The sequence below is a fragment of the Herpailurus yagouaroundi genome, unplaced genomic scaffold, assembly GCF_014898765.1.
Source record: "Herpailurus yagouaroundi ecotype Mexico unplaced genomic scaffold, PumYag 159, whole genome shotgun sequence".
Taxonomy (NCBI): Eukaryota; Metazoa; Chordata; class Mammalia; order Carnivora; family Felidae; genus Herpailurus; species Herpailurus yagouaroundi.
In genome coordinates this window covers 57029369-57051821 of record NW_024412400.1, presented here as the reverse complement: position 1 = coordinate 57051821, position 22453 = coordinate 57029369, and the positions used below count along the sequence as shown (strand labels likewise).

The 22453-nt window shown below is 33.3% G+C and overlaps 1 pseudogene; it reads right to left on the bottom strand.

Moving 5' to 3' along the window:
- Positions 1 to 21733, bottom strand: part of LOC121034206 (60S ribosomal protein L11-like) — a 30786-nt pseudogene extending 9053 nt beyond the window's left edge.
- Positions 21734 to 22453: the final 720 nt, after the last annotated feature.

The window sequence follows — 22453 nt, the reverse complement described above, 5'->3', positions numbered from 1 at the left end:
AGCATATTTTTCTTAAAAATAATTTTAACTCTTCAGTCAATGTCAAATTCCACCCCCTACCTCTGGGAAAAAAAATAATCATGAAGAAACATATTTTTTGTTTGTGTGAATGATATGTTTGGTAAACTTATCAAACTATCATCATTCAAAACATATTCATGTTTTAATTATGCTTTAGTTGGAAACATGGATTAGTGATTAAAAATAAGAAGTTTATAGTATCAAAGATTGATATCAGTGAATTATTTATTCTAATCATTAACATTAAACTTGAAATCGTTATATATGCAAAACACAATATTATGCCACAAATCCACAACAGTAGGCTTTTCAATAAAGATAACATTGCTGTCACAATTATAATAAATAAATCAGTAATATGTATTATTTATTATAAAAAGCACTGAATGTACTTAGATGTTTATTTTAAAGTTATTTTTATCATTGTGGACTACCTTGACTGTAAGTCTTGCTGTTTTTATATGAGAATGACCAAGAAATAACACATGGACTATTATTTGCAGCAAAATTTAAATAGCTCCCATTCGTATTCTCGTATTTCATAAAGGTATGTTGTAATATTTTGGCAATAAAGCAGAGGAGAGGAAATAACTAGAAGAAATAAATGATAGATTAATGAAACCACATCAACTACTGATAAAAAATATAGGCAGAGAAACTAAGGATAGTTTTGGTTGCTTGCTTTATCTTGCTTTAGTAAGTGATTTATACCTTTATATGATATAACAAACCATCTTTATATAGAACAGGATACAAAATTTATATAAATTTTAAATAAAATATGAGTTTCCAGAGAAATTCTTTCTTTAAAAAATATATTATTGGTTATAATTCACTAGGCTCTTGAGGGACATGTTTATTTCAAATAGTCCTTAGTTTTGAGAGAGATAAATAATCAAGTGAAAAATACAAGTTATTTTAAAATGTAGTGTAATTGATATGCAAGTGTAGTATATTGGTAACAAGTAGTAAAGGTAAATATTTCATAGGTTTAAGGAGGGAATGGGGAGATGGCTGTGAATGAAGAAGATTTAAAATTTATAGAGAAAATAGATGTATGGTGTTCAAAAGTCTGTTTCAGTGTTTTATAGCCATAGCTTGTAGACACACTCAAACTCCCCAAAAGCTTTCCATCTGCCATTCTGGATGCATAGATCTATGCATTCAAATAAAAGACAAGAACTGAGATAGTTAATTTTTGTTTACTTTTTACTACCTTAGAGGAAAAATAAAACTTACAAGATATGGGTGGCAGGAAGCCATGAGAATATGAGTGTGAAGGATTAGTCTTTGCCATTAATCTTATGACTAGAAGTAGAGAACAATATGGAAGAAATTTTATGCAAGGTAAAAGTCTTAGAAAAGTGAGGGTGTAAGGAGGGTACTGAATAGACCAGTAGAACAAAAGATCACTTATAATGTGGTATCAGGAGAAAAGAAGGGATTAATAAAAATAATAGGCTGTGGAAGGTGTAAAAGCTGAGTATGAACTTTAATACAGGCAATACAAAATAACTCGATGATGCAAGGTTTTATTAGGATTTTCTGGCAAATGCCAGATTGCTTCATGGAGAAAAGGACACCATTTAGAAAGCAATTTCAATATTATGAAAGTGAGGCAATGTGGGAGGATGTAAGAGGACATATTGGTTATGCAAAGATACTGGATTTTATCCAGAAAGCAGTGAACTGTAATTTGCATTTTAGAAATTTCACTATGCAGTGTGGATAATATCCAGAAAGAAGACACAATTGGAGGTAGTGGGATAAATTGGGAGAATTCTGCTTGATTCAGAGAAGAAATAATTATGTTGGAGAGAAGACAATAAATTCAATAACTATTTCTGAGTTTAAATTGTCAGTACTTAACAACAAATTGAAAATGAGGCTGTTGATGGAGACGATGCAGTTAAAGGAGATTCATTGCTTTCTGGCTTGAGCAAGTGGAAACAGAGGGCCATTCTGAGATGTATCAGATAATTGGCTGGAGAAGTTTCATGGTATTGAGGGTGGCAATTAGTGACAGTTTCAGTTTACAACAAATTGGTTCCATTATCTGTGGATATCTGGATGGAGGCTGCATGACTGTCTCTTATGTTGGATATTTTGGGTCTGAAGTTAAGGAAATATTTAATATTTTCAGGGTTGGGGGATAATGTTAAAAAGAATGAGGATTTGAAGACAGAGAAAAAAAGAGTAAAACAAGGGAAAGAAAGAAAGAAAGAAAGAAAGAAAGAAAGAAAGAAAGAAATGTATACATAACATATAAAACTCAACACCCAAAAAACAAATAATCCAATTAAAAATGGGAAGGAGACATGAATAGACATTTTTCTAAAGAAAACACTGACAGCTAACAGAGACATGAAAGGATATTCATCATCACCCATCATCAGGGAAATATAAATCAAAACTAGAATGAGATGTCACCTCGCTCCTGTCAAAATGGCTAAAATAAGTAATACAAGAAACAATAGGTGTTGATGAGGAGGTGGAGAAAGGGGAACGTCCTTATGTTGTTGATGGGAATGCAAACTGCTGCAGCCACTCTGGAAAACAGTTTGGAGGTTCTTCAAAAAGTTAAAAATAGAATTACACTATGATGTAGCAATTGCAGTGATAGGTATTTACCCAAAGAATACAAAAATACTAATTCAAAGGGATACATGCACACTAACTTTTATTGCAGCACTATCTACAACAGCCAAATTACAGAAAGAATCCAAATGTCCATCGACTGATGAATGCATATTAGTCGGCCATCAAAATGAATGAAATGTTGTCATTTGCAATGACATGGATGGAGCTAGAGAGTCGTATGCTAAATGAAATAAGTCCACGAGAGAAAGACAAATGCCATATGATTTCACGCATATGTGGAATTTAAGAAACAAAACAAATGAATATGGGGCAAAAAAAAAAAAAAAAAAAAACCAGACAAACAAATAGAGAGGAAAACCAAGAAACAGATTCTTAGCTATAGAGAAAAACTGATAGTTACTAGAGGGGAATTGGGAGGAAGGATGGGTTAAATAGGTGATGGATATTAAGGAGAGCATTTGTGTTGAGCACCGGGTATTGTATGTAAGTGTTGAATCACTAAATTCTACACCAGAAACTAATACTACACTATATGTTAGCTAACAGAAATTTAAATAAACAACAAATTGAAAAAATAAAAATGCAAAGACAGGCCACAGAGTAGGATAAAATATTTGCAAAGGATATATATCTTAAAAGGACTATGATCCAAAATATATAGAAAACTTTTAACACTCAATGAAAAAACAACAGAGAAGTGTTTAAATATGGCCCAAAGACCTGAACAGATACCTCATCAAAAAAGATATACAGATAGCAAGAGAGCATATGAAAAGATGCTCCAAATTGTTTGCTATAGGGAAGTGCAAATTAAAACAATAGTGAGAAATCTCTACACACCTATTAGAATGGCAAAATCCAGAACACTGACAAAAATAAACACTGAGAATATGGAACATTAGGAATTTTCATTCCCTTTTGGTGAGAATGCATAATGGTACAGCCACTTTGGAAAGACAGTTAGGTGTTTTCTTACAAAACTAAACATACTCTTACTATTGATCCAGCAATCATGCTCTTTGGAATTCACTCAATAGAGAAGATTTATGGTCTACATTAAAATGCCCACAGATATTTATAGTAGTTTTATTCATGATTGCTAATACTTCAAAACAACTAAGATGCCCTTCAGTAGATAAATGAATAAACAGTGGTGCATACAGACAATGGAATATTTTTAGCACTAAAAAGACGCTAAAGAAACTTACTTGCATATTATTAACTGAAAGAAGACACTCTGAAAAGGGTACATGCTATATGATTCCAATTATGACATTCTGAAAAAGACAAAGTTATGCAGACAATGAAAAGTTCAAGGATTACTAGGAGTTAGGAAAGGGGAAAGAAGAACGAACAGGCAGAGAACAACGATTTTATGGCAGTGAAGCTATTCTGTATAGTAGTACAATAGTGGATATATATCGTTATACTTTTGTCAAAATCTATAGAATGTACCATACCAGAGTGAATTCCGATGTAAACTATAGGCTTTGAGTGATGATGTGTTAATTGAATGTAATAAATATACCATTGTGGTGCTCAATGTCAATAGTAGGGGAAGTCGTTGGCAAAGTGGGGGAAGGGAGAGATAAAGGAGTATATGCAAACTCTCTGTAATTTCTGCTCAATTTTGTTGTGAACCTAAACTACTCTATGAAAATAAGTTTACTAATTTAAACTCATACCATACTCACATACAACTTCATGTGATATTGGTTAGTTTTATGCTCCATGTATATTTGTTTATGATAAAATTGTTTTACAAAGAAAGTTCAATAACTTGTAAGGATTCATGAATCTATATCTATACTTACATCTCATAAGATAGGAAAAAAGCAGAAAGAAAAGGTAGGGTAAGGACAGAGATTAGTCAATAATTAATTGAAGATATCCATGACATTTACCTTCACGCTTTAATGGACCATGAATTTGGCTTGAAGCTTGTTAGAAATGCCCATAAAAGAGGGTATTGTGATCATTTACACATTTTACAGTGATCATAAGATTAAATATGTTCTTGGAGGAAGAACAGTTGTTCTTTAAATTCTGTGCTAACATTGCTTTGGCATAGCTGCAATGGCTCTTTGCTTCCTGGACAAATCTTACAGCATTTTCTTCCATTTGGACTGATAAGGAATTTCATGAAAGCAATTTTTCAGGAGTGGCGGGGTGGAGCAAGAAAATGCAACCTAGTTACTCTTTGCTGATTTTATGTAACATAGCAGCAGAACACAAGGAAATGTATCCTATTTGAAGGACTCAGTATACAGATCTGACAATGAAACAAATATGTGCTCAACCAAAGTTTCCAGTGTAATTCTCTGTTGAACACAAAATGTCTCTGCATATAGTCATCCAGGCATTCAGAGATGATGAATGACTTTAGCTTGTCTTAAGCTTCTACACCCTAGGTTGCATATGCATGCTGTCCGTCAGAGAGGAATTCATGCAGTGAGACATGGAAAGAGAAGAGTAGACTAGGGCAAAGGAGATCAGTGTGCTTCAAGCTGAAATGTTTTAATGTTTTTACAATTCCTTTATTTTTTTTGTGACCTAGTTTACCTATACGGCTTTTTGGAAAAGTGCTCTTTGTTTATATCAAATTGTAAAAGTATTGTAAGTTATAAAACACTCAAACAATTTTACATGTAAAAATATATGTCAGGTATAGATTTGAGTCCATAAGCCAATTCACTTACTTTGAATAGGAGTATAATAAACTGTGGCAAGTAAATAAGATAGAGAAAGCAAAATATGCTGTGATGCACATGTAAGTGTTCTGTGAAGAAATATTTCAGTGTTTAATTGTAACCTCAAATTTCATTTCATATAAGAAAACAGAATTTCTTGCTAACATACACTTTCAATTCATTTTCTTATTTTACTATCTTTCTGAGTAGCTTGACCACAAGTAGGAATAAATAAATAACTTCTGCCTTAAGAAACACACACAGATAGTTACAGTATTTTAAGAATTAGAAATCTTAGAACATCATAAACTTGATAATGTAAAGATCAGTCTTGTTAATGACATGTCTCTACTGCATGATATTATTTTGGCCAGTACAGATTTTAAGTTCAAATGCCAATATGGTCCAAGCAGATATCCCAACTGGTAAATTTGGACAGCTGAGATCTGTGGTGACAAATAAAGCAATGCCATCAGTCATTGGTGTCCTGAAATAAACATGAACCTGAGTTATGCATATCTCCTGAATTCTGGAGAAGTACAAAGCAAACTGATTCCATTCATGTTCTGGATACAGACACACACACACACACACACACACACACACATACATACACATACACATATATATATACATACACGTATACATACATACGTATATATACATACACAGGATATTTTATACATTTGAAAAATAAACTATTTTTTCATTCCCACCAACAGTGAACAAGGGGTTCTTTTTCTCCACATCTTGGACAGATGAATGGATAAAGATGAATGGATCAAGATCTGGAATATTATTCAATTATAAAAAAGATGAAATCTTGTCATTTGCAACAACATGGGTGGATCTAGAAAGTATCATGCTAACTGAAATAAGTCAGTCAGAAAAAGATGCCACATGATTTCACTAATATGTGGAATTTAAAAAATAAAACAAGTGAATAAAGGGAAAAAAAAGCCAAACCAAAAAACAGACGCTTAACTATAGAGAATAAACATATAGTACCAGAGGGGAGGTGGGTGGGGGGATGGGTGAAATAGGTGAAGGGAATTAAGAGTATAGTTATCTTGAGCACTGAGTAATGTATGGAATTGTTGAATCACTATATTGTACACCTGAAACTAATCTAAAATTTTATATTAATTTTATATTAATTACAGTGGAATTAAAATTTTTAAAAAGGTAAATTATTTTTATTAATAAGAAAAATTTTAATATTGGCATAATTATATGTTGAATAAATTGCTATTTAAAATATAGAAAAATGATATTGTCAATAAATAACTAAAATAGTTTTTCTTTCACTTTTAAGAATATTAACATTTAAAAATTTTATATAATATTATTTCATTGTTGAAAATACTGACAAATACATATGTAAATTAAAAATATGCAGATCCACCAAAAAGAAAACCAGTATTAGAATTTTGGTGAATTCCCTTCCTGATATTTTATTTGAGTTCCATGTAACTAATAGAAAAATTAGGATAACATATCATTTGTAGTTCTATGATCAGCTTTGTGACTATTATAATGTAACAATTTTTATACCATTAAAGTCTTTAAATATTTACTTTTAAATGGCTACGTGATATGCATCATATAATTGCACCATAGCTAATCAAGCAAAACTCCTAGTGTTAGGTATGTGTAATGCTCCTAACTTTTTCACTATTATGAAAAATTCTATCTATATTAAAAAAACACAAATATATAGGGACGCCCGGGTGTCTGAGTCAGTTAAGCATCTGACTTCAGCTCAGGTCATGATTCACAGTTTGTGAGTTCGAGCCCTACGTTGGGCTCTGTCTGTGCTGATAGCTCAGAGCCTGGCGCCTGCTTTATATTCTGTGTCTCTCTCTCTCAAAACAAAAAAACAAAAAAACAAAAAAACAAACCCAAAACATATATATATATGTATTCTTCTTACTTCCAGAAGACTTACTACCATTATGTAAAAATTTCTATCTCTGCACAAACCTATCAACTATTAATAGAAGACAAAATTTTGTCAATTTGATTGATAAAAATAACAAAAAACTGCTGCAATTATTTTCCTATATCTTCATTCTTTAATATTGTTTATTAAAGGAATGTATAAGAGATTGTAAATGTCCAATATTTATAAATCTATGTAATTTTGCAACATTTAGTAATATTGAAAAAAGGAAAAAGCTAAGATATTTATTTGTATATGCCTTAGATATATAATCATCTTTCTATGGATTTACTCTCACTTTTTAATAAATTCTATTTCTTATGTCAAATTAAGAATGAAAAGTCTTTAAATTCTTCTGTCTAGACAGAGTAGATAACAGGGTTGGCTTAATAGCAAACTAAGTAAAGTTAGGCAAATTAACATTTTTCAGATTTGACTATAGAACTGAGGAAAAACTGCCAAATGTAATTATGAAGATTTCTTTAAGTAATCTTTTTCTCACTTCCCTAAATATGATTGAATGCGTGCTGTTGTATTCTGTAAATTCTTTGTAACAAAAATATATCTTCATTCTAGCCCCAATAGATACTCCTGCTGTATACTTCAATATTAAATTGGATCATAATAAAAATAGCTCCATAAATATTTAGAAAGAAGAATTTTAAGTGATCTTTAGTCCAAGTAGGAGAGTAGAAAATGACCTTAGCAGTCAAAAATCATCTTTAACTGATCCCAGTTAACTGGTCCCAGAGGAATGAGCATGCACTTGTGTTTGTAGAAGAATCCAATTATGTTGCAGACATGCATTTTTTTGATTGTGGATTTGCAGTTGGGAACTTTGGAAGTTGGAAGATTAATTGATACAATGTCATGTTAGCTATAACCACAGTATAAACCAGAGTTTTAAATGGGTGCCTCCTGTGTATTTTATTCAAATAGGTGCATCAAGATCATCCAAAATACAAGAATGCATCACTGAAATGGGTTTTCTTGAATAATATGTGAGATATTTCCATGGTATCCAATTTAAAAATAAATCACTTTATACATCTTAACCTTTGTCTGCTGAGGACTGCATTTTTGATACTGAGCAAGAGACCTGGATAAATAAGCAATTAAGGTGGTGTATAAGCAACACAAGAATGTGGGATTCCTGGGAAGAGAAAGGCTAGGTGATGAGTTATTACTATTCTATTTCCATTCATATAATAAAAGTGTACTGTTGTTTAAATAACTAATCCAAATTGTTTTTGTATCAATCTGAAGAATAATGTATGCTTAGTCTCATTTTGAGATCTAGAACACTTGATAAATGTTAGTACTTCATTTAACTTTGAATAATATTACCTTTAATTTAAACAGTAGGTCTTATTTAAAACACATAATATTCATTAAGAAAAGAATTATAAATTTTGAACCAAACTGAGAAGTTTCCTGACCTTTTTATGTTTTATATATCTAACCATGGAATATCAGTGGATAAATTATCATTACAGGAAGCAAGAATGGATCACTGACAAATCATTTCCATGAAAAAAGTTACGAGTGATTAATTATTAATGATTAAAACCAATATAATCATGAAATATATCACAATGGATGATTTAACACTGAGTGATAGAAAGATGATGAAATAGAGTCAGGTAAATTAGAATCAAGTAGATATAAATTAGGATCTAAGAAATAAAGGTCGAAGATATTAGAAAAAATTGCCAACTTTATTTGCATGAAACATTCCTGGGACTATCTCATTCAAGCTAGCTGAAGGAAGAAATAAACCTATAGAAGCAGAATTGATCCTAACTGGTAGGAGTTAAAAGTAGAGAAATGTTTCTTAGGGAAGAATGAGAGCAGTAGATGGCACCTGACACATATTAGGAGTTTAATAAATGGTAAATAAAATTTAAGACTGAAAATAGGTGGAGAAATGAGGATCAAACGTCATCTGCTTCTGATAGGTGTTTATTGAATGTCAAATTTAAAATAGCTACTCAAAAAATAAGATATTTTAATCAATTAATCGACACCTAGTTTGATATTTATATCTTGCTAAGTACAAATTAAGCACCTGTACATACTCCTGAAGGTTAATACATTCATATGAATGCAGTTACAATTTTAGTATTTATGAAATTCTGAGTTAATTAAATGGTACAAAGAGCAATTCACTGCATATATTTAGATGGGTCTTTCTATGTATTGCTATGACTCTTTTATTTACCCATTATTTTTTATTTATTTAAATTTTTAATGTTTATTTTTGAGACAGAGACAGAGCATGAGCAGGGGAGGGGCAGAGAGAGAGGGAGACACAGAATCTGAAGTAGGCTCTGGGCTCTGAGCCATCAGCACGGAGCCTGAACATGGGGCACAAACCCACCAACCATGAGATCATGACCTGAGCCGAAGTTGGACACTTAACTGACTGAGCCACCTAAGCGCCCCTTACCCGTAATTTTTAAGAAAACCATTTCCTCTGGGTACATTTGCACAAAAAATATATAATATAATCACACTCACTGGAAAAATCATAAAATTGAAATTAGAAGTTGCTTGATATTCAGTGTAAAAAAAATTGGACTGGAAAAATCTTCATTTAAATATTGAGAAAGTTAAAATTTGAAATACAATATTGTACTTCAGTTAAAACATCCATACTAAAGGGTAATGAGTCTGAATGTGCATAAATTTATAATTTTATTTATCAGTTACTCTTAAACAGACAATTACCAATATTTTAGGAGTACCAGGTGTCATTTAACTTTGGCATGAGTAAGTTTTATGTAAAAATATTATTAAAGCCACGAGGTGGCAGAGAAGCAAAAATAAATGACCTGAATCAATTTTAAATTATATATGAGTAAATTATGGAAATAGCCCACATGTCCATTGACTGATTTTATATATATATATATATACACACACACACACACATATACATATATATGTACACACATATATATATACATATATATATTAGTCAATTGTATTACTCATTTGTAATATTACTCAATTGTAAATTGAAAATCACTCAATTGTAAAATAGAAGGAAATCTTGCCATTTTCAATGACATGGATGGAACTAGGGAGTATTTTGCTAAGTGACATAATTCAGTCAGAGAAAGACAAACACCATGTGATTTCACTCATATGTGGAATTTAAAAAACAAAGCAAATGAGGAAAGGGACAAAACAAAAAGACACACACACACACACACACACACACACACAGAGGCAAACCAAGAAACAGACTCTTAATGAGAGAGAAGAAACTAATGGTTGGTTACCAGAGGGGAGGTGGTTGGGTGGGATGGGTGAAATAGGTGATGGAAAGATTAAGGAGTGTACTTGTGATGAGCACTGGGTGTTGCATGGACATGTTGAATCACTATATTGTAAACCTGAAATTAATATTATGCTGTAAGTTAGCTAACTGGAATTTAAATAATGTTTTAAAAAGAAATAAATAAGGAGATGAACATTTATTGAGTGCCTAGTATATTCCAGAAAATGTGCTGTGTGTTTTCACACTATTTAATTTTCCAAAATATCCTGGTATTTTTATCCTCGCTTGTTCAGTAAATGAATACCTTTTGATGAGTTAAAGGAATGAATTGTGATTCTCTCTTTTACAGTGAAGAAACTGAAATTCAGGATGATTAACATATTTTCTAAGAGTATGCAGCTAGGAAGTGACAAAAGTGTTTAATCTTAGTTACACAACTTATATTTTTACCATCACCTCATCCTGTATTTTAGTATGATAGAAGTCAAATTATTCCTGAATTGAAAGAAATCTTTCCTAACTTTCAGAGGCTATATATTACTAATTACATCCATCAAATAAATTTACACTGCCCAGAGTCCCCCATTCACCCTGGGGATTCTGAGATATCACTATTTAGACAAAAATTTCTACTGCAGCTCTATCAAGGTTTTGTCTGTTTCAGGACAGATAAAGAAATCATTCACAAACAGCAACATTTTAATTACAATAGACCTAAATCTAAGCGAATCTGAAGATTAGGTCAGGGATATCCCATAAACTCAAAAGCTATCACTATATAAAACAAATTTCCAGAGAAAGTTCACAGTTCTCATATTATGAGTATTTCTTTATTCCATGACTTTTTACTCTTAGTGGTTTAGCAGAAGTTAAAATAACTAGATATAAAGTAATCAGAGAAAAGTTTCTTTGTAAATCATCTGTTCACGAACTGGCAATATTTAATAATTCTATATATACATTTATCCTTTAACCAATTAATCCTCTTCTATAAATGTATTGTTTACAATACAGTACTATTTAACCTTGTATGTAAAATTCCAGCTATTGCAATAAGACAAGGAAAAGAAATGCATGTATATGTATGTATACATATGTTTGTGTGTGTGACTAGAAAAGAAGAAATAAAACTTCCTTAAAATATATCCATTGGATATTCTTTTTTTTTAATTTTTAATGTTTTATTATTTATTTTTGAGAGAGAAAGAGCATGAGTGGAGGAGGACAGAGAGAGAGGGAGACACAGAATCTGAAGCAGGCTCTAGGGTCTGATCTGTCAGCACAGAGCCCAACACGGGGCTCAAACCCACAAGCCGTGAGACCATGACCTGAGCCAAACTCAAACACTTAACTGACTGAACCACCCAGGTACCTCCCATTGGATATTCTGAAACAATCACTCTTCTTCCCAAAAGTCAGAAGAATATTCTTGGAACTAATAAGCAGGTATAGCAGAGTTTTAAGATACAAAGTTAATATACAAATTATTTTCCTATATACCATCAATGAATTATTGTAATTGAAAATTAAAAGAAAATACCACTTATTGTGGCCTCAAAAAGTAAGCACAAATCTAACCAAATACACAGAGAATCTATATATGAAAAACTACACAGTGCTTATGAAATAAACCAAAGAAGTTTGAAGTAAATGGAGAGACATTCTATGTTTATGAATTGGAAGACTCAATAATTTTTAAGATGTGAATTTCTTCCCATCTTAATCAGTACATTCAATGAATTTTCCATAAAAATTTCAACAAGGTATTTTGCAGATATCAACAAATTGATTCTAAGATTTATATGGAGAGGCAAAGACATAGAATAGACAAAATAACAGTGAAGAAGAACAAAGTTGAAGACTTACACTACCTGATTTCAAGACATAACATATGACTACAGTAATCAAGACTGTGGTATTTATTGATGAAGAAATAAACACATAGATCAATCAACAGAATAGAAAACATAGAAACATATTTTCACAAATACAATAAACTAGTATTTGAAAAAAGAGAAAAGGCACATCAGTGGGGAAATTATATTCTTTTCAACAAATAGTCCTAGGAAAATTGGACATGCATATGAAAATAAATGAAACTGTATACAGAACTTACAACCTTCACACACACATAAAAATAAAAAATAGACCTAAATATAAAATGCAAAACTATAAATCTTCTATAATAAAAGAGGGGAAATTTTATGAGACCTTGGGTTTGGTCATGAGTTACTATATGTAAGAACAAAAGCATGATACATAAAAATAATTGAAGTTATTAATTTAATAAATATAAAATAAAAGAGTCTTATCTGCAAAAGACACTGGAAATAGGATGCAAATGTAGGCTGCAGACTGGGACAAGATATTTGTAAAGCACATATCTGATAAAGGACTTGGTTCCAAACAATATAAAAATTTTTTTTAACTGAACAGTAAGAAAACAGATAACCTAATTAAAAATGGGCAAAAAACCAGATAGTCCACCACATAGAATATACAGATAGAAAATTGCATGTGAGAAGATAAATTTAAATATAAATGAGACACCACCATCACTTGTAAGTATGTCTAAAATCCAAATGTAACATACTAATATGAGATGTTAATAAGAAGCAAAACTTGGGTGTGTGGTATATAGGAACTCTCTATACTATCCTTGCAATCTTTTTATAAATCTAGATCTACTGCTGTAAAATAAAACATTTATTTAAAAAATGGAAAAAAGGTAAATATTCATGCTTGAGAGATTAGCCAAATAAAGTAGGGTATCTCAACACAATAGAGTACTATACAATTATAAAATAGAATACAGAAGATATCTTTAAATTAATATCGAGTTATTTTTAAGATATATTAGTAGATGGTGTAAAGGTAGAAACTTGCCAGGAGAAAGTATTCTAGAATATTGTTCTTTCAAAAATATTTTAGCACTAATAATTTTTTGGGGAAATAGCAATTCCAAAATGACTAACATATCCAAAAAGAAAATTGAAGGTACAGTGCAGATCAAAAGACTATGGAGGTGCAAATGGAAGGTTTGTTTATATTTTTATATTTACTTTAAAATTTTTTTAACTGTTTATATATTTATTTTAGGAGAGAGAGAGAGCACAAACAGTGGGGAGGGGTAGAAAGAGAAAGGGAGAGTGAATTCCAAGCAAGCTGTGTGCTGTCATCTCAGAGCCTGACGCGGGGCTCAATCTCAGGACTGTGAGATAATGACCTGAGCCGAAATCGGGAGTCAGATGCTTAACCAACTGAGACACCAAGGTGCCCCAGAATGTTTATTTTTAAAGACAATCCCTTAAACATTCCCATTCTTCAAATTATTCACTGTTGGTTATACATTTGCATATCTCAATTGCATAATATTTGTGGAAAACAAATGTGATATAATAGAAAACATTAAGAAAATAGTAGGCATCAGCATATTCACATGGATTTATTTATGTAGAAACCAATGTTTTATGATCATAGGCTGTATTGTACGATTTTTCTTTATTCTTTCCCTCACCATTTCTCACCAGATATGCTTGGAGTACTCGTTGAGTGGCAGACTGTTCTAAAGAGAAGGCTTGCAAAGCATTAAGAGACTCTTAAAAACTGAGAACAAACTGAGGGTTGATGAGGGGTGTGAGGGGGGAGGGTGGGAGATGGGTATTGAGGAGAGCACCTTTTGGGATGAGCACTGGGTGTTGTATGGAAACCAATTTGACAATAAATTTCATATATTGAAAAAAAAAAGAGAGAGAAGGCTTGCAACATTGATAACACCTTTGAGACTTGTATTCTAAAAGTATTTATACCCTAAAGTGGGATGAAGCTTGAAAGAGACAATAAACAAAGAGAAAAATCCAAGGCTGTGAGAAGTGCTAAGAAGAAAATAAAATACTAAGGGAAACCATCACATGATCAGAGAAACTCTCTCTGAAGAGTTTATATGTCACCTAAAATGGGAATGACAGAAAGGAGTCTATTCTACAAAAATTGGAGGCATGATATTTCTAGATAGAAGAAATAGCATTGAGATCAGGGCATGAATCAGCTTGGTCAGTTTACACAAGAGAAAGTATGTGAGGGTGGCTGTAGTACAGTGAGTGTAGGGGAGATGGACACAAACCACTGTCTGTAAAGGAAGTCAGGAGATGGAATACAGCTTGATTATGACTGCACAATGGTCTTGTATGGTTTGAGATTTTTGTTTTCTATAGCAAAATAAATGATAAGCTTCTTGTGGCTATATATCAATTATTCTCAACTGTAGAGGTTGAAAGTTTGTACCTGTTGAGACAATCAATTTTGGTGTGGGGTGATAAGTGGGGGATTTCCCTGCACCAAGAACATAAAAAACATTTTGCTGTGATGTGTGGTCATAAAAGGTATTTTTATTACCTACACTGCTTTGGTTGGCTTTTAGTCATAGTGCATAATATGTTGTGAAATGCCACAGTATTCATGCGTGGTATGCAATTCAATTTTAAGGCTTATCAAAAAGGCACATGGATTTAAAAAAGGTGAGACACCACATCATAGTCTACTATAGACCATAGAAAAAGCACTGCTCTTTATAAAAGATGTCTAAATTTGTTTGCTGTTAGTGATATTAGCATCGTAAACCGATGTCTCATGGGCAACAGTAGTGAGATATATATAGACAGAGATAAAGGGAGAGAAAGATCTCTTGATGCGATTGGGGGAAATCTATGTTAGACATTATAACAGAGATCTCTGGATCCATTTGGAGAAATCTGAAAACATTTATTCTACTTTAAGGATTTAGCTGCTGGTGCTTAGGAGGCAGGATTTGAAAAACACCAAAAGGACAAATTGATCAATCTGTTGACTGAATACTAAGCAACTCCTTATTTTCAATCTTATTTACACTAAAACAAAACAGCACTAAATTAAACTAAATATATTTAAATATTTTAATAGTCAATAAGATTTCCAAACTGTTTTTGACTTTCCTTAACTGTATGGAATAACTGCCATTACAACAATTCATTTGAAGTTATACGAACTAAGGCAACAAGAAAACTTGCTCCCGAGCTATGTGCAAGTGTCACAGAATGCTGCATCTACTGCAAATATTCTTTCAGTAAAGATGTGGTCTCTGTTTTGCCTCAAAACCTAAACACAGAGTTTTTATTTTTTTAAATTGAGTTATGATAGAAAGACCACATCAAAATATCGAATGTGGCTCTGACACAAGGATATGTGACTTTGCACAGCTCTTAATGGTTCAAAGAAAGTGTTGAATTTCTGTGAATCCATGTGCAACATTAGGTTAAAATTAGCTACCTCATCAGATTGCTGTGAGAAACATATAAGAAAAACACAGTTGTCCACAAGCTAACTCTCCTTGTATTCCTTCTTTGGTCTGTAGTAGGGAGACATGGACCCGTTCTGTAGTACGGCTGTCCCTACATTTGCAGGGCCATAGCCAATGTGGTCTGGTTGGTCCTATTAACCCGAGGGGATATAGACATTTCCAGAAAGGCGCTGCAAAGCAGCAGGCTGCTGAAGGCCCAGGGCCTGAATCGGGGCTCACTTGCCCAGGTCTAAGGAGGTTCTATATCCAGTGCTGGGGAGAACTTTGACCCTGCCCCTACTCCTTATTCCCCATCATGGCCAAAGGATGTGAAATGATTTATTCAATGATGAGTTTAATGAGAACAATTAGGTCTGTGTTCTGTCCCAGGATCTAACAAGAAGACCTTTAGAAGAGGTCTATAGGTGCCAGATGTGCTTCATTTCACCTCAAGGTAAATTTTAATTCAAGAAAAGAAAACTGTACTTATTGAACATAAAGCCATCTTTTGTAATCTAGTTTCACTTTGATGTCTCACTCTTGTACACGTGTGTCCGTTTTTCAATTGACTTTGAATTTAAAGAGTACGTATTGTTAGTGTGTGCAGAAGCCCTAATACAAATAGGACCTGCAAACTGTAACATGGCACTCAAATACAATTTATGACTACAATCATGTATTCATATATAATACCATTGTTTGTAAGGTACAAGCGTACAACTGTATATATATGGATTAGACAAGCTACATAAATATCTGGGTCAGGCTAAGTATAAAAGCATAGACAGTGTGGTGCCAAGAAAAGATTGGTGAGTGCATGACCTGTGCAGAACATTCACATTCAGTAATTTGAAATTCTGCAGCTAAAGACAATAGTTGGAAAATTGGTTTAGCCTAGGGCTGCTAGTGTTAGAATGCATTTTCTTTGAGGTAAGAGATTGATTGTTGTTATTCCTTTTAATACCCCCACTACCCGTCACTGGACCTGGTATTCTCTAAGTACCCCATGAATAATTCTTCATTTATTGAATGAATGGGTGAACAGCACAATTCTCTCAAATCTATTATTTATTGTCTTTAGCTCAAATTGCCCCTGTCAAATGTCCATCTGCATTTAACATTAATAAGGCTCATTTCTGTGTGCCAAGTTGCTAATTGAAAGTAATTTAGACACTTATATATGCACATACACACATGTATGCACATACACACACTCAAATTATTTAACACAAAATCAAGAAATGTGAAGATCTGGTATGGTTGGGTATCTCACGTGTATAAGGTGTTGAAATATTTTTTTTTCTTAAATAAATTTAGTTTTAGACTATAGGTAAATTGAAATCAATAGCTTTTCTAAAAATGCATGTTACAAATACATGGGAATATATTATTGAATGAAGAAGACTCTGAATGTCTATTATTTAAATGTTTTCAATATTTAAATACACAAACCCCCATCATGGTAGGTCGAATGCTTTCTTCATCAGTTTCTGTCAATACTTTCTAATAGCTCTATCATTTCCAAGAATATTTGATTTTATGTTGGCAAATCTGAACTATAGGGACAGTTCATCATTTTCAACTTTATAATGGTTGCTTGCCATAAGTGATAATACTCCCTACCATAAAGTGCTCAGAATCTATTGATTTCTCAGTTCTTTATCTACACACATGCATACTACCTAAAATCCAGATGCAAACAGAAATATGTCACACTTTGATAGATAGCATAAAAACATGTGATAAAAACTATAAAAATTATTGATATGTAAGTGAGCCAAAGGAAACATTTTGGATTTAGTTTGAAATATAGCTAAATCTGAGTTATTATAAACACAGTAGAAATAATCTCCCTTGGACTGGTTTCAAAAACATATTGAAGGTTGAGGATTTCAAATTACCAAACAAAGTTTTCATTCTCTGATTCACATTTCATGGACCAGGCTTCCATATGTTCTAATATTGCTAGGAAAATAAGCTATCATATTTTAGTGCTCAGGAATTTTTTATTCTATCAGACTGTGTGTTCACAAAAATTAATAAAATGTACCACCAAAATTATGTTTCCCCTTTTCTGCCCCCAAATATACATGTGTGCAAACACTACCACCCACACATGCTGAAGCATGTATTTTTAGTTTAAAGGCATTCCTTCTTATTTCATTATGAATTTGAAGCAATTAAATGGGAACTTCCATCATCTCTCAATGCCATATCTCCCTGCCATTCATTGTCAGAACTGCATATTCTTTCTTTCTGACTATTACCAAGGATGAATTCTACATGATCCTATATCATTGCAATTTCTCTATGGCACTAAATCTACCCTGCCTCACTTAACCTAAGAATATTGCCTCTGGCAATTTTTCCTCCTTCTCTCTGCTACAACAAAATTTACATTTTACTGGATCAATCATTTCTTCCATAAAAAAAAAAAAGAAAAAAAACAACTTTCTTTTGATCACCCATATCTTAAATTTTTTTTTTTAGTTTTTTAATTTTTTTGTTTTAGAGAAAGAGAGAGAGGAGAGTGGGGGGAGAGGGGCTGAGGGAGAGGAAAAAAAAAAGAGAGAATCTTAAGCAGGCTCCACACTCAGCGTTGAGCCCGACACAGGGCTCAATTCCACAACCTTAGTTAGGATCACGACCTGAGCCAAAATCATGATTTGGATGCTCAGTTAACTGAACCACCATGTTCCCCATTGATCACACATATCTTTATAAGCTACCATTTGATTTTGCTCCTCAAAAGAGTTGTGCACATATGCTATCTTCAATTCCTCTTTGTCCATACTGTCTTTAATCCATTCTCCAGCTTTCACTTCTGGTACTCCAACCAGTTGCTTTTATTGCAAAAATCAATGTTCCTCACATTGTTGAATCCAATGATCAGTTTTTGGACCTTATTTTCTTTGAGCTACCAGCAACATTTGATGCAGTTGTTTATTCCCTCTTCCTTAACGTCTTTCTTCACTTGTTTTCCAGGATAACACACTTATTTTGTTTTCTACCTATATTATTTATCACTCTTTCCAGCACCCTTTTACTAAGTATATATCCATTACAATCACCTTGGTCGCAGCCATGATCGTCTCTTTCCTAAACTGGTACAATGAATCCCTAGTTGCAATGTCTGTTTCTATATTTGCTTCTCCCTACCCCCCATTCTTTAGTCAACACAACTGTCAGAATGATCCTTTAAAAATCTTAATCCAATCATATGCCTATTCTAATCAAAATCCTGCAATGTCACCCATACATTTAAGAGTAAACGGTTAAGTCCATAAATAGCCTACAAGGCCCTACATGACCCAACCTCCATCATTTTGCAGAGTTTATTTCCAGTATTCTTCCCCAAATCACTTTGCTGCACTGAATGTTTTGCTGTTCCTTGAACACATAAGTCTCCCCTGCTGTAGGGTCTTGTGGTGCTGTAAGTGCCACAAAATTTTGTCATTTTTATGGCTAAATCTATTATCTTTAACATTTGCTCAAACAGTGCTTTAAAAAAAATCCAACGATTATCTCAACCCCGGAATACCCAGTTTCCCTTACCATTAGCTGTAGTTTTTCCCCCATAAAAATCACCTTGTGGCATACTACACATGCTGTTGGTTCTCTATTGCCCCTTATTGAACTATTAAACTATAAGTCTACAAATTCAGGGCTTTTATTTTATTAGTTCACTGAGAAATCTCAAATGTTTGAAACACAGTGGTTTCTCCAACAATACTTAGTGAATAAATTAACAAAAGTTCCCATAGCATGACTTCATTTATGTCATATTCTTATGAATCTAATTCCACCAAATAGCACTTCTGGAATTACTGTGTGTGTGTGTGTGTGTGTGTGTGTGTGTGTGTGTGTATTTTATAATCTGCCTTATGCCAATTGTTTGCGTGTTGTAACAGTGATGTTTTTCCTATATTGTGTGAAGCTATGCTCAATAGGAAACTCCAGAGCCGACTGTTTTTTACCAGCTAGCTGCATTATATACTAAATGACACCTTCTGTGATGTATTTATGCTTCATTTTTAAGGCTACCTATATAATTTCTCATGGAATTTTGGCCACCATATTTATGTGCTTTGACTCATGCCTTATAGAATTGCATTGAAAATGGCTCTTCTATATCTGTGCTCATCCTGTATCCTAATTTTCAACAAATTTTTCGTGTTTTTCTATGGTCCTACACATAGTGGTCGAGTGTAAACTCTAGAATTAGATCACTAACTTACATACCAGCTCTCCTTTACTAGCTGTATGTCCTTGGACAAGCTACTCAATATCTTTATGCCTCAGATTCAATATCCAGAAATTAAAGATAATAACTGTATATATCACAGGATTTTGTGAGGATTCAATAAATTAGTATGTCTAAAAAACTTAAGAGGAGTGCCTAGGTGGCTCAGTCAGTTAGGCGTCCGACTTTGGCTCAGGTCAAGATCTCATGGTTCACAAATCTGAGCTCCATGCCAGCTCTGTGCTGACAGTGCCGAGATTCTGTGTCTCCCTCTCTCTCTTCCCCTCTCATTCTCTCTCTCTATCTCAAAAACAAATAAGCATACAAAAAAAGACACAATTTAAAACACTTAGAAGTGTCTGGCGTACAGTAAGTGCTAATTTACTGTGTCACATTTCTGCTGGAGTGTCTAATTCTTGCTTCTTTGTAAGTTTTTCTCATTAAATTTCATTCCCCACACCCAACCCCACCCCTCCCCCCCCGACCTGAGAGCACGAGCTCAAAGCAAACCTATAACAAGTAAATCTTCGGACTTATAATGGTAGAATTTACTTTCTGTTTGATAATTTAAAGAAATGTGACTCACACTTTTGTTATGCTATTGGTCTCTCTCTCTCTCTCTCTCTCTCTCTATCTCTCTCTCAAACCTATGCACTCTGTATTTACCAAGTGTGGTTTTCTTTCATGTCTATATATTTTTCATCAGAATAATAATTTGTTCAGATACTGTAGTTACAGACAGAGAATTTTAAAGCTGGCTGTTCAGTGGAGCCTTCTTTGGTGTTTCAAAACAGACACAAATCTCTCAATGCTGAGAGATGTAAGCACCTTAACACCCGCTGTGGAGAATCACCAAGCTTCCTAGGTAGTTGTGACTGAAGGCATAATTGTTGAATTATATCACACCTAATATCATCAGGTTACATCCATTAGGTATAGAGCCACACTGCTATGATGGTTTGGGGGTTTCTGCAGTCCTTTCTTATGCATCAGATGATTGTCCCATGAACAGGCTTTTCCAATGGTATCATTCCTCAGAAAATTGACAATTTCCTCATTAATCCCACAGCTATGTTCTCCATAAGTAACCAAAATATCTGCGAACCTTTCAGAAATTAGAGCTAGTATTTGAAGCTGTATTTTACTAAATTTTATGGATATCATAAAGGACATCTTTGCAATTCTAAGCAACGCTATGCTGGAGCCAGCTCACATGCTTCCAAATCTCTTATCTGTAAAGCCTAAATACATTCCTCTGAAGAAAACCTCTTCTCCACTTTACTGAATGTGTTCTTTCTCTGTCACAGTTCTTGACTGCAAACAGACACTGGTTCAAACAGATTTAAGTGCAAAAGCAGTTTATATACTCACAGTGATGCAGGAAAAACTGGAGAACCAGGCTTGGAAAACAGAGGGAAACAAAAGAGGCCTTAAAATCACAGCTGAAGTAAAAATTAAGCTTCAAAACCATTGGGTGAGCACATCACTTCCACTGCTACTCAGCACCTGTGTCGGGATCGACCGTAGGCAGAACCAGCATTGGACAATGGAAACTGCAGCTTCTACTACAACTGCTAGTTCTAGAAATGAGACGTCGCTTCTGCTGCTGACTCAGAGTTGATTCACCATCCTCCATGTTGCTTTTTATTAAAGTATTTCAATTCAAAGCCTGGAAATCTGGGTGTGACTTGCTAAGCAAGAGAGGCCTAAAAAATAAGTATCTGGTCTTTATTGCTTCCATAGTTGAAGGCAAACTCTTTCGAGCACTACATTTTGTGAAGTGGTTATTTTCCTAAACATATGAAGGAGTTCAGAATTGGTTACCAAAAATAACCAAGTTTGGTTCCATTTCTATTTTTCCAATAAAATTAATACTTTAAAATTAAATTAAGAGATCTATGCATGTGGCATGTATGTACAGTGGAATACTATTGAGGTGTAAAAACGAGGGAACATCATGACAACTTGGATGAACTTTGAGGACATTATGCTAAGTGAAATAAGAGAAAACAAGACTGCATGATCTCACTTACGTATGAAATCTAAAGAAGTTAATCTCATAGAAACAGAGTAGATTAATGGTTTGCCAAGGTCTGTGAGGTGAAAGAAATGGGGAGATGTTGGTTAAAAGGTACAAACTTCCAGATTAACACGTTCTGGAGATTTAATGTACAACATGGTGACTATAATTAGCAATAGTGTAGTATACACTTGAAAGTTGTTAAGAGAGTGGATCTTAAATGAGCTCATCATACGCACTCGCACACACACATGGTAATGATATAAGATGATGAATGTGTTGACTGATAGTTCCATGACAATCATTTTGCAATATATATAAGCATAAAATCATCAC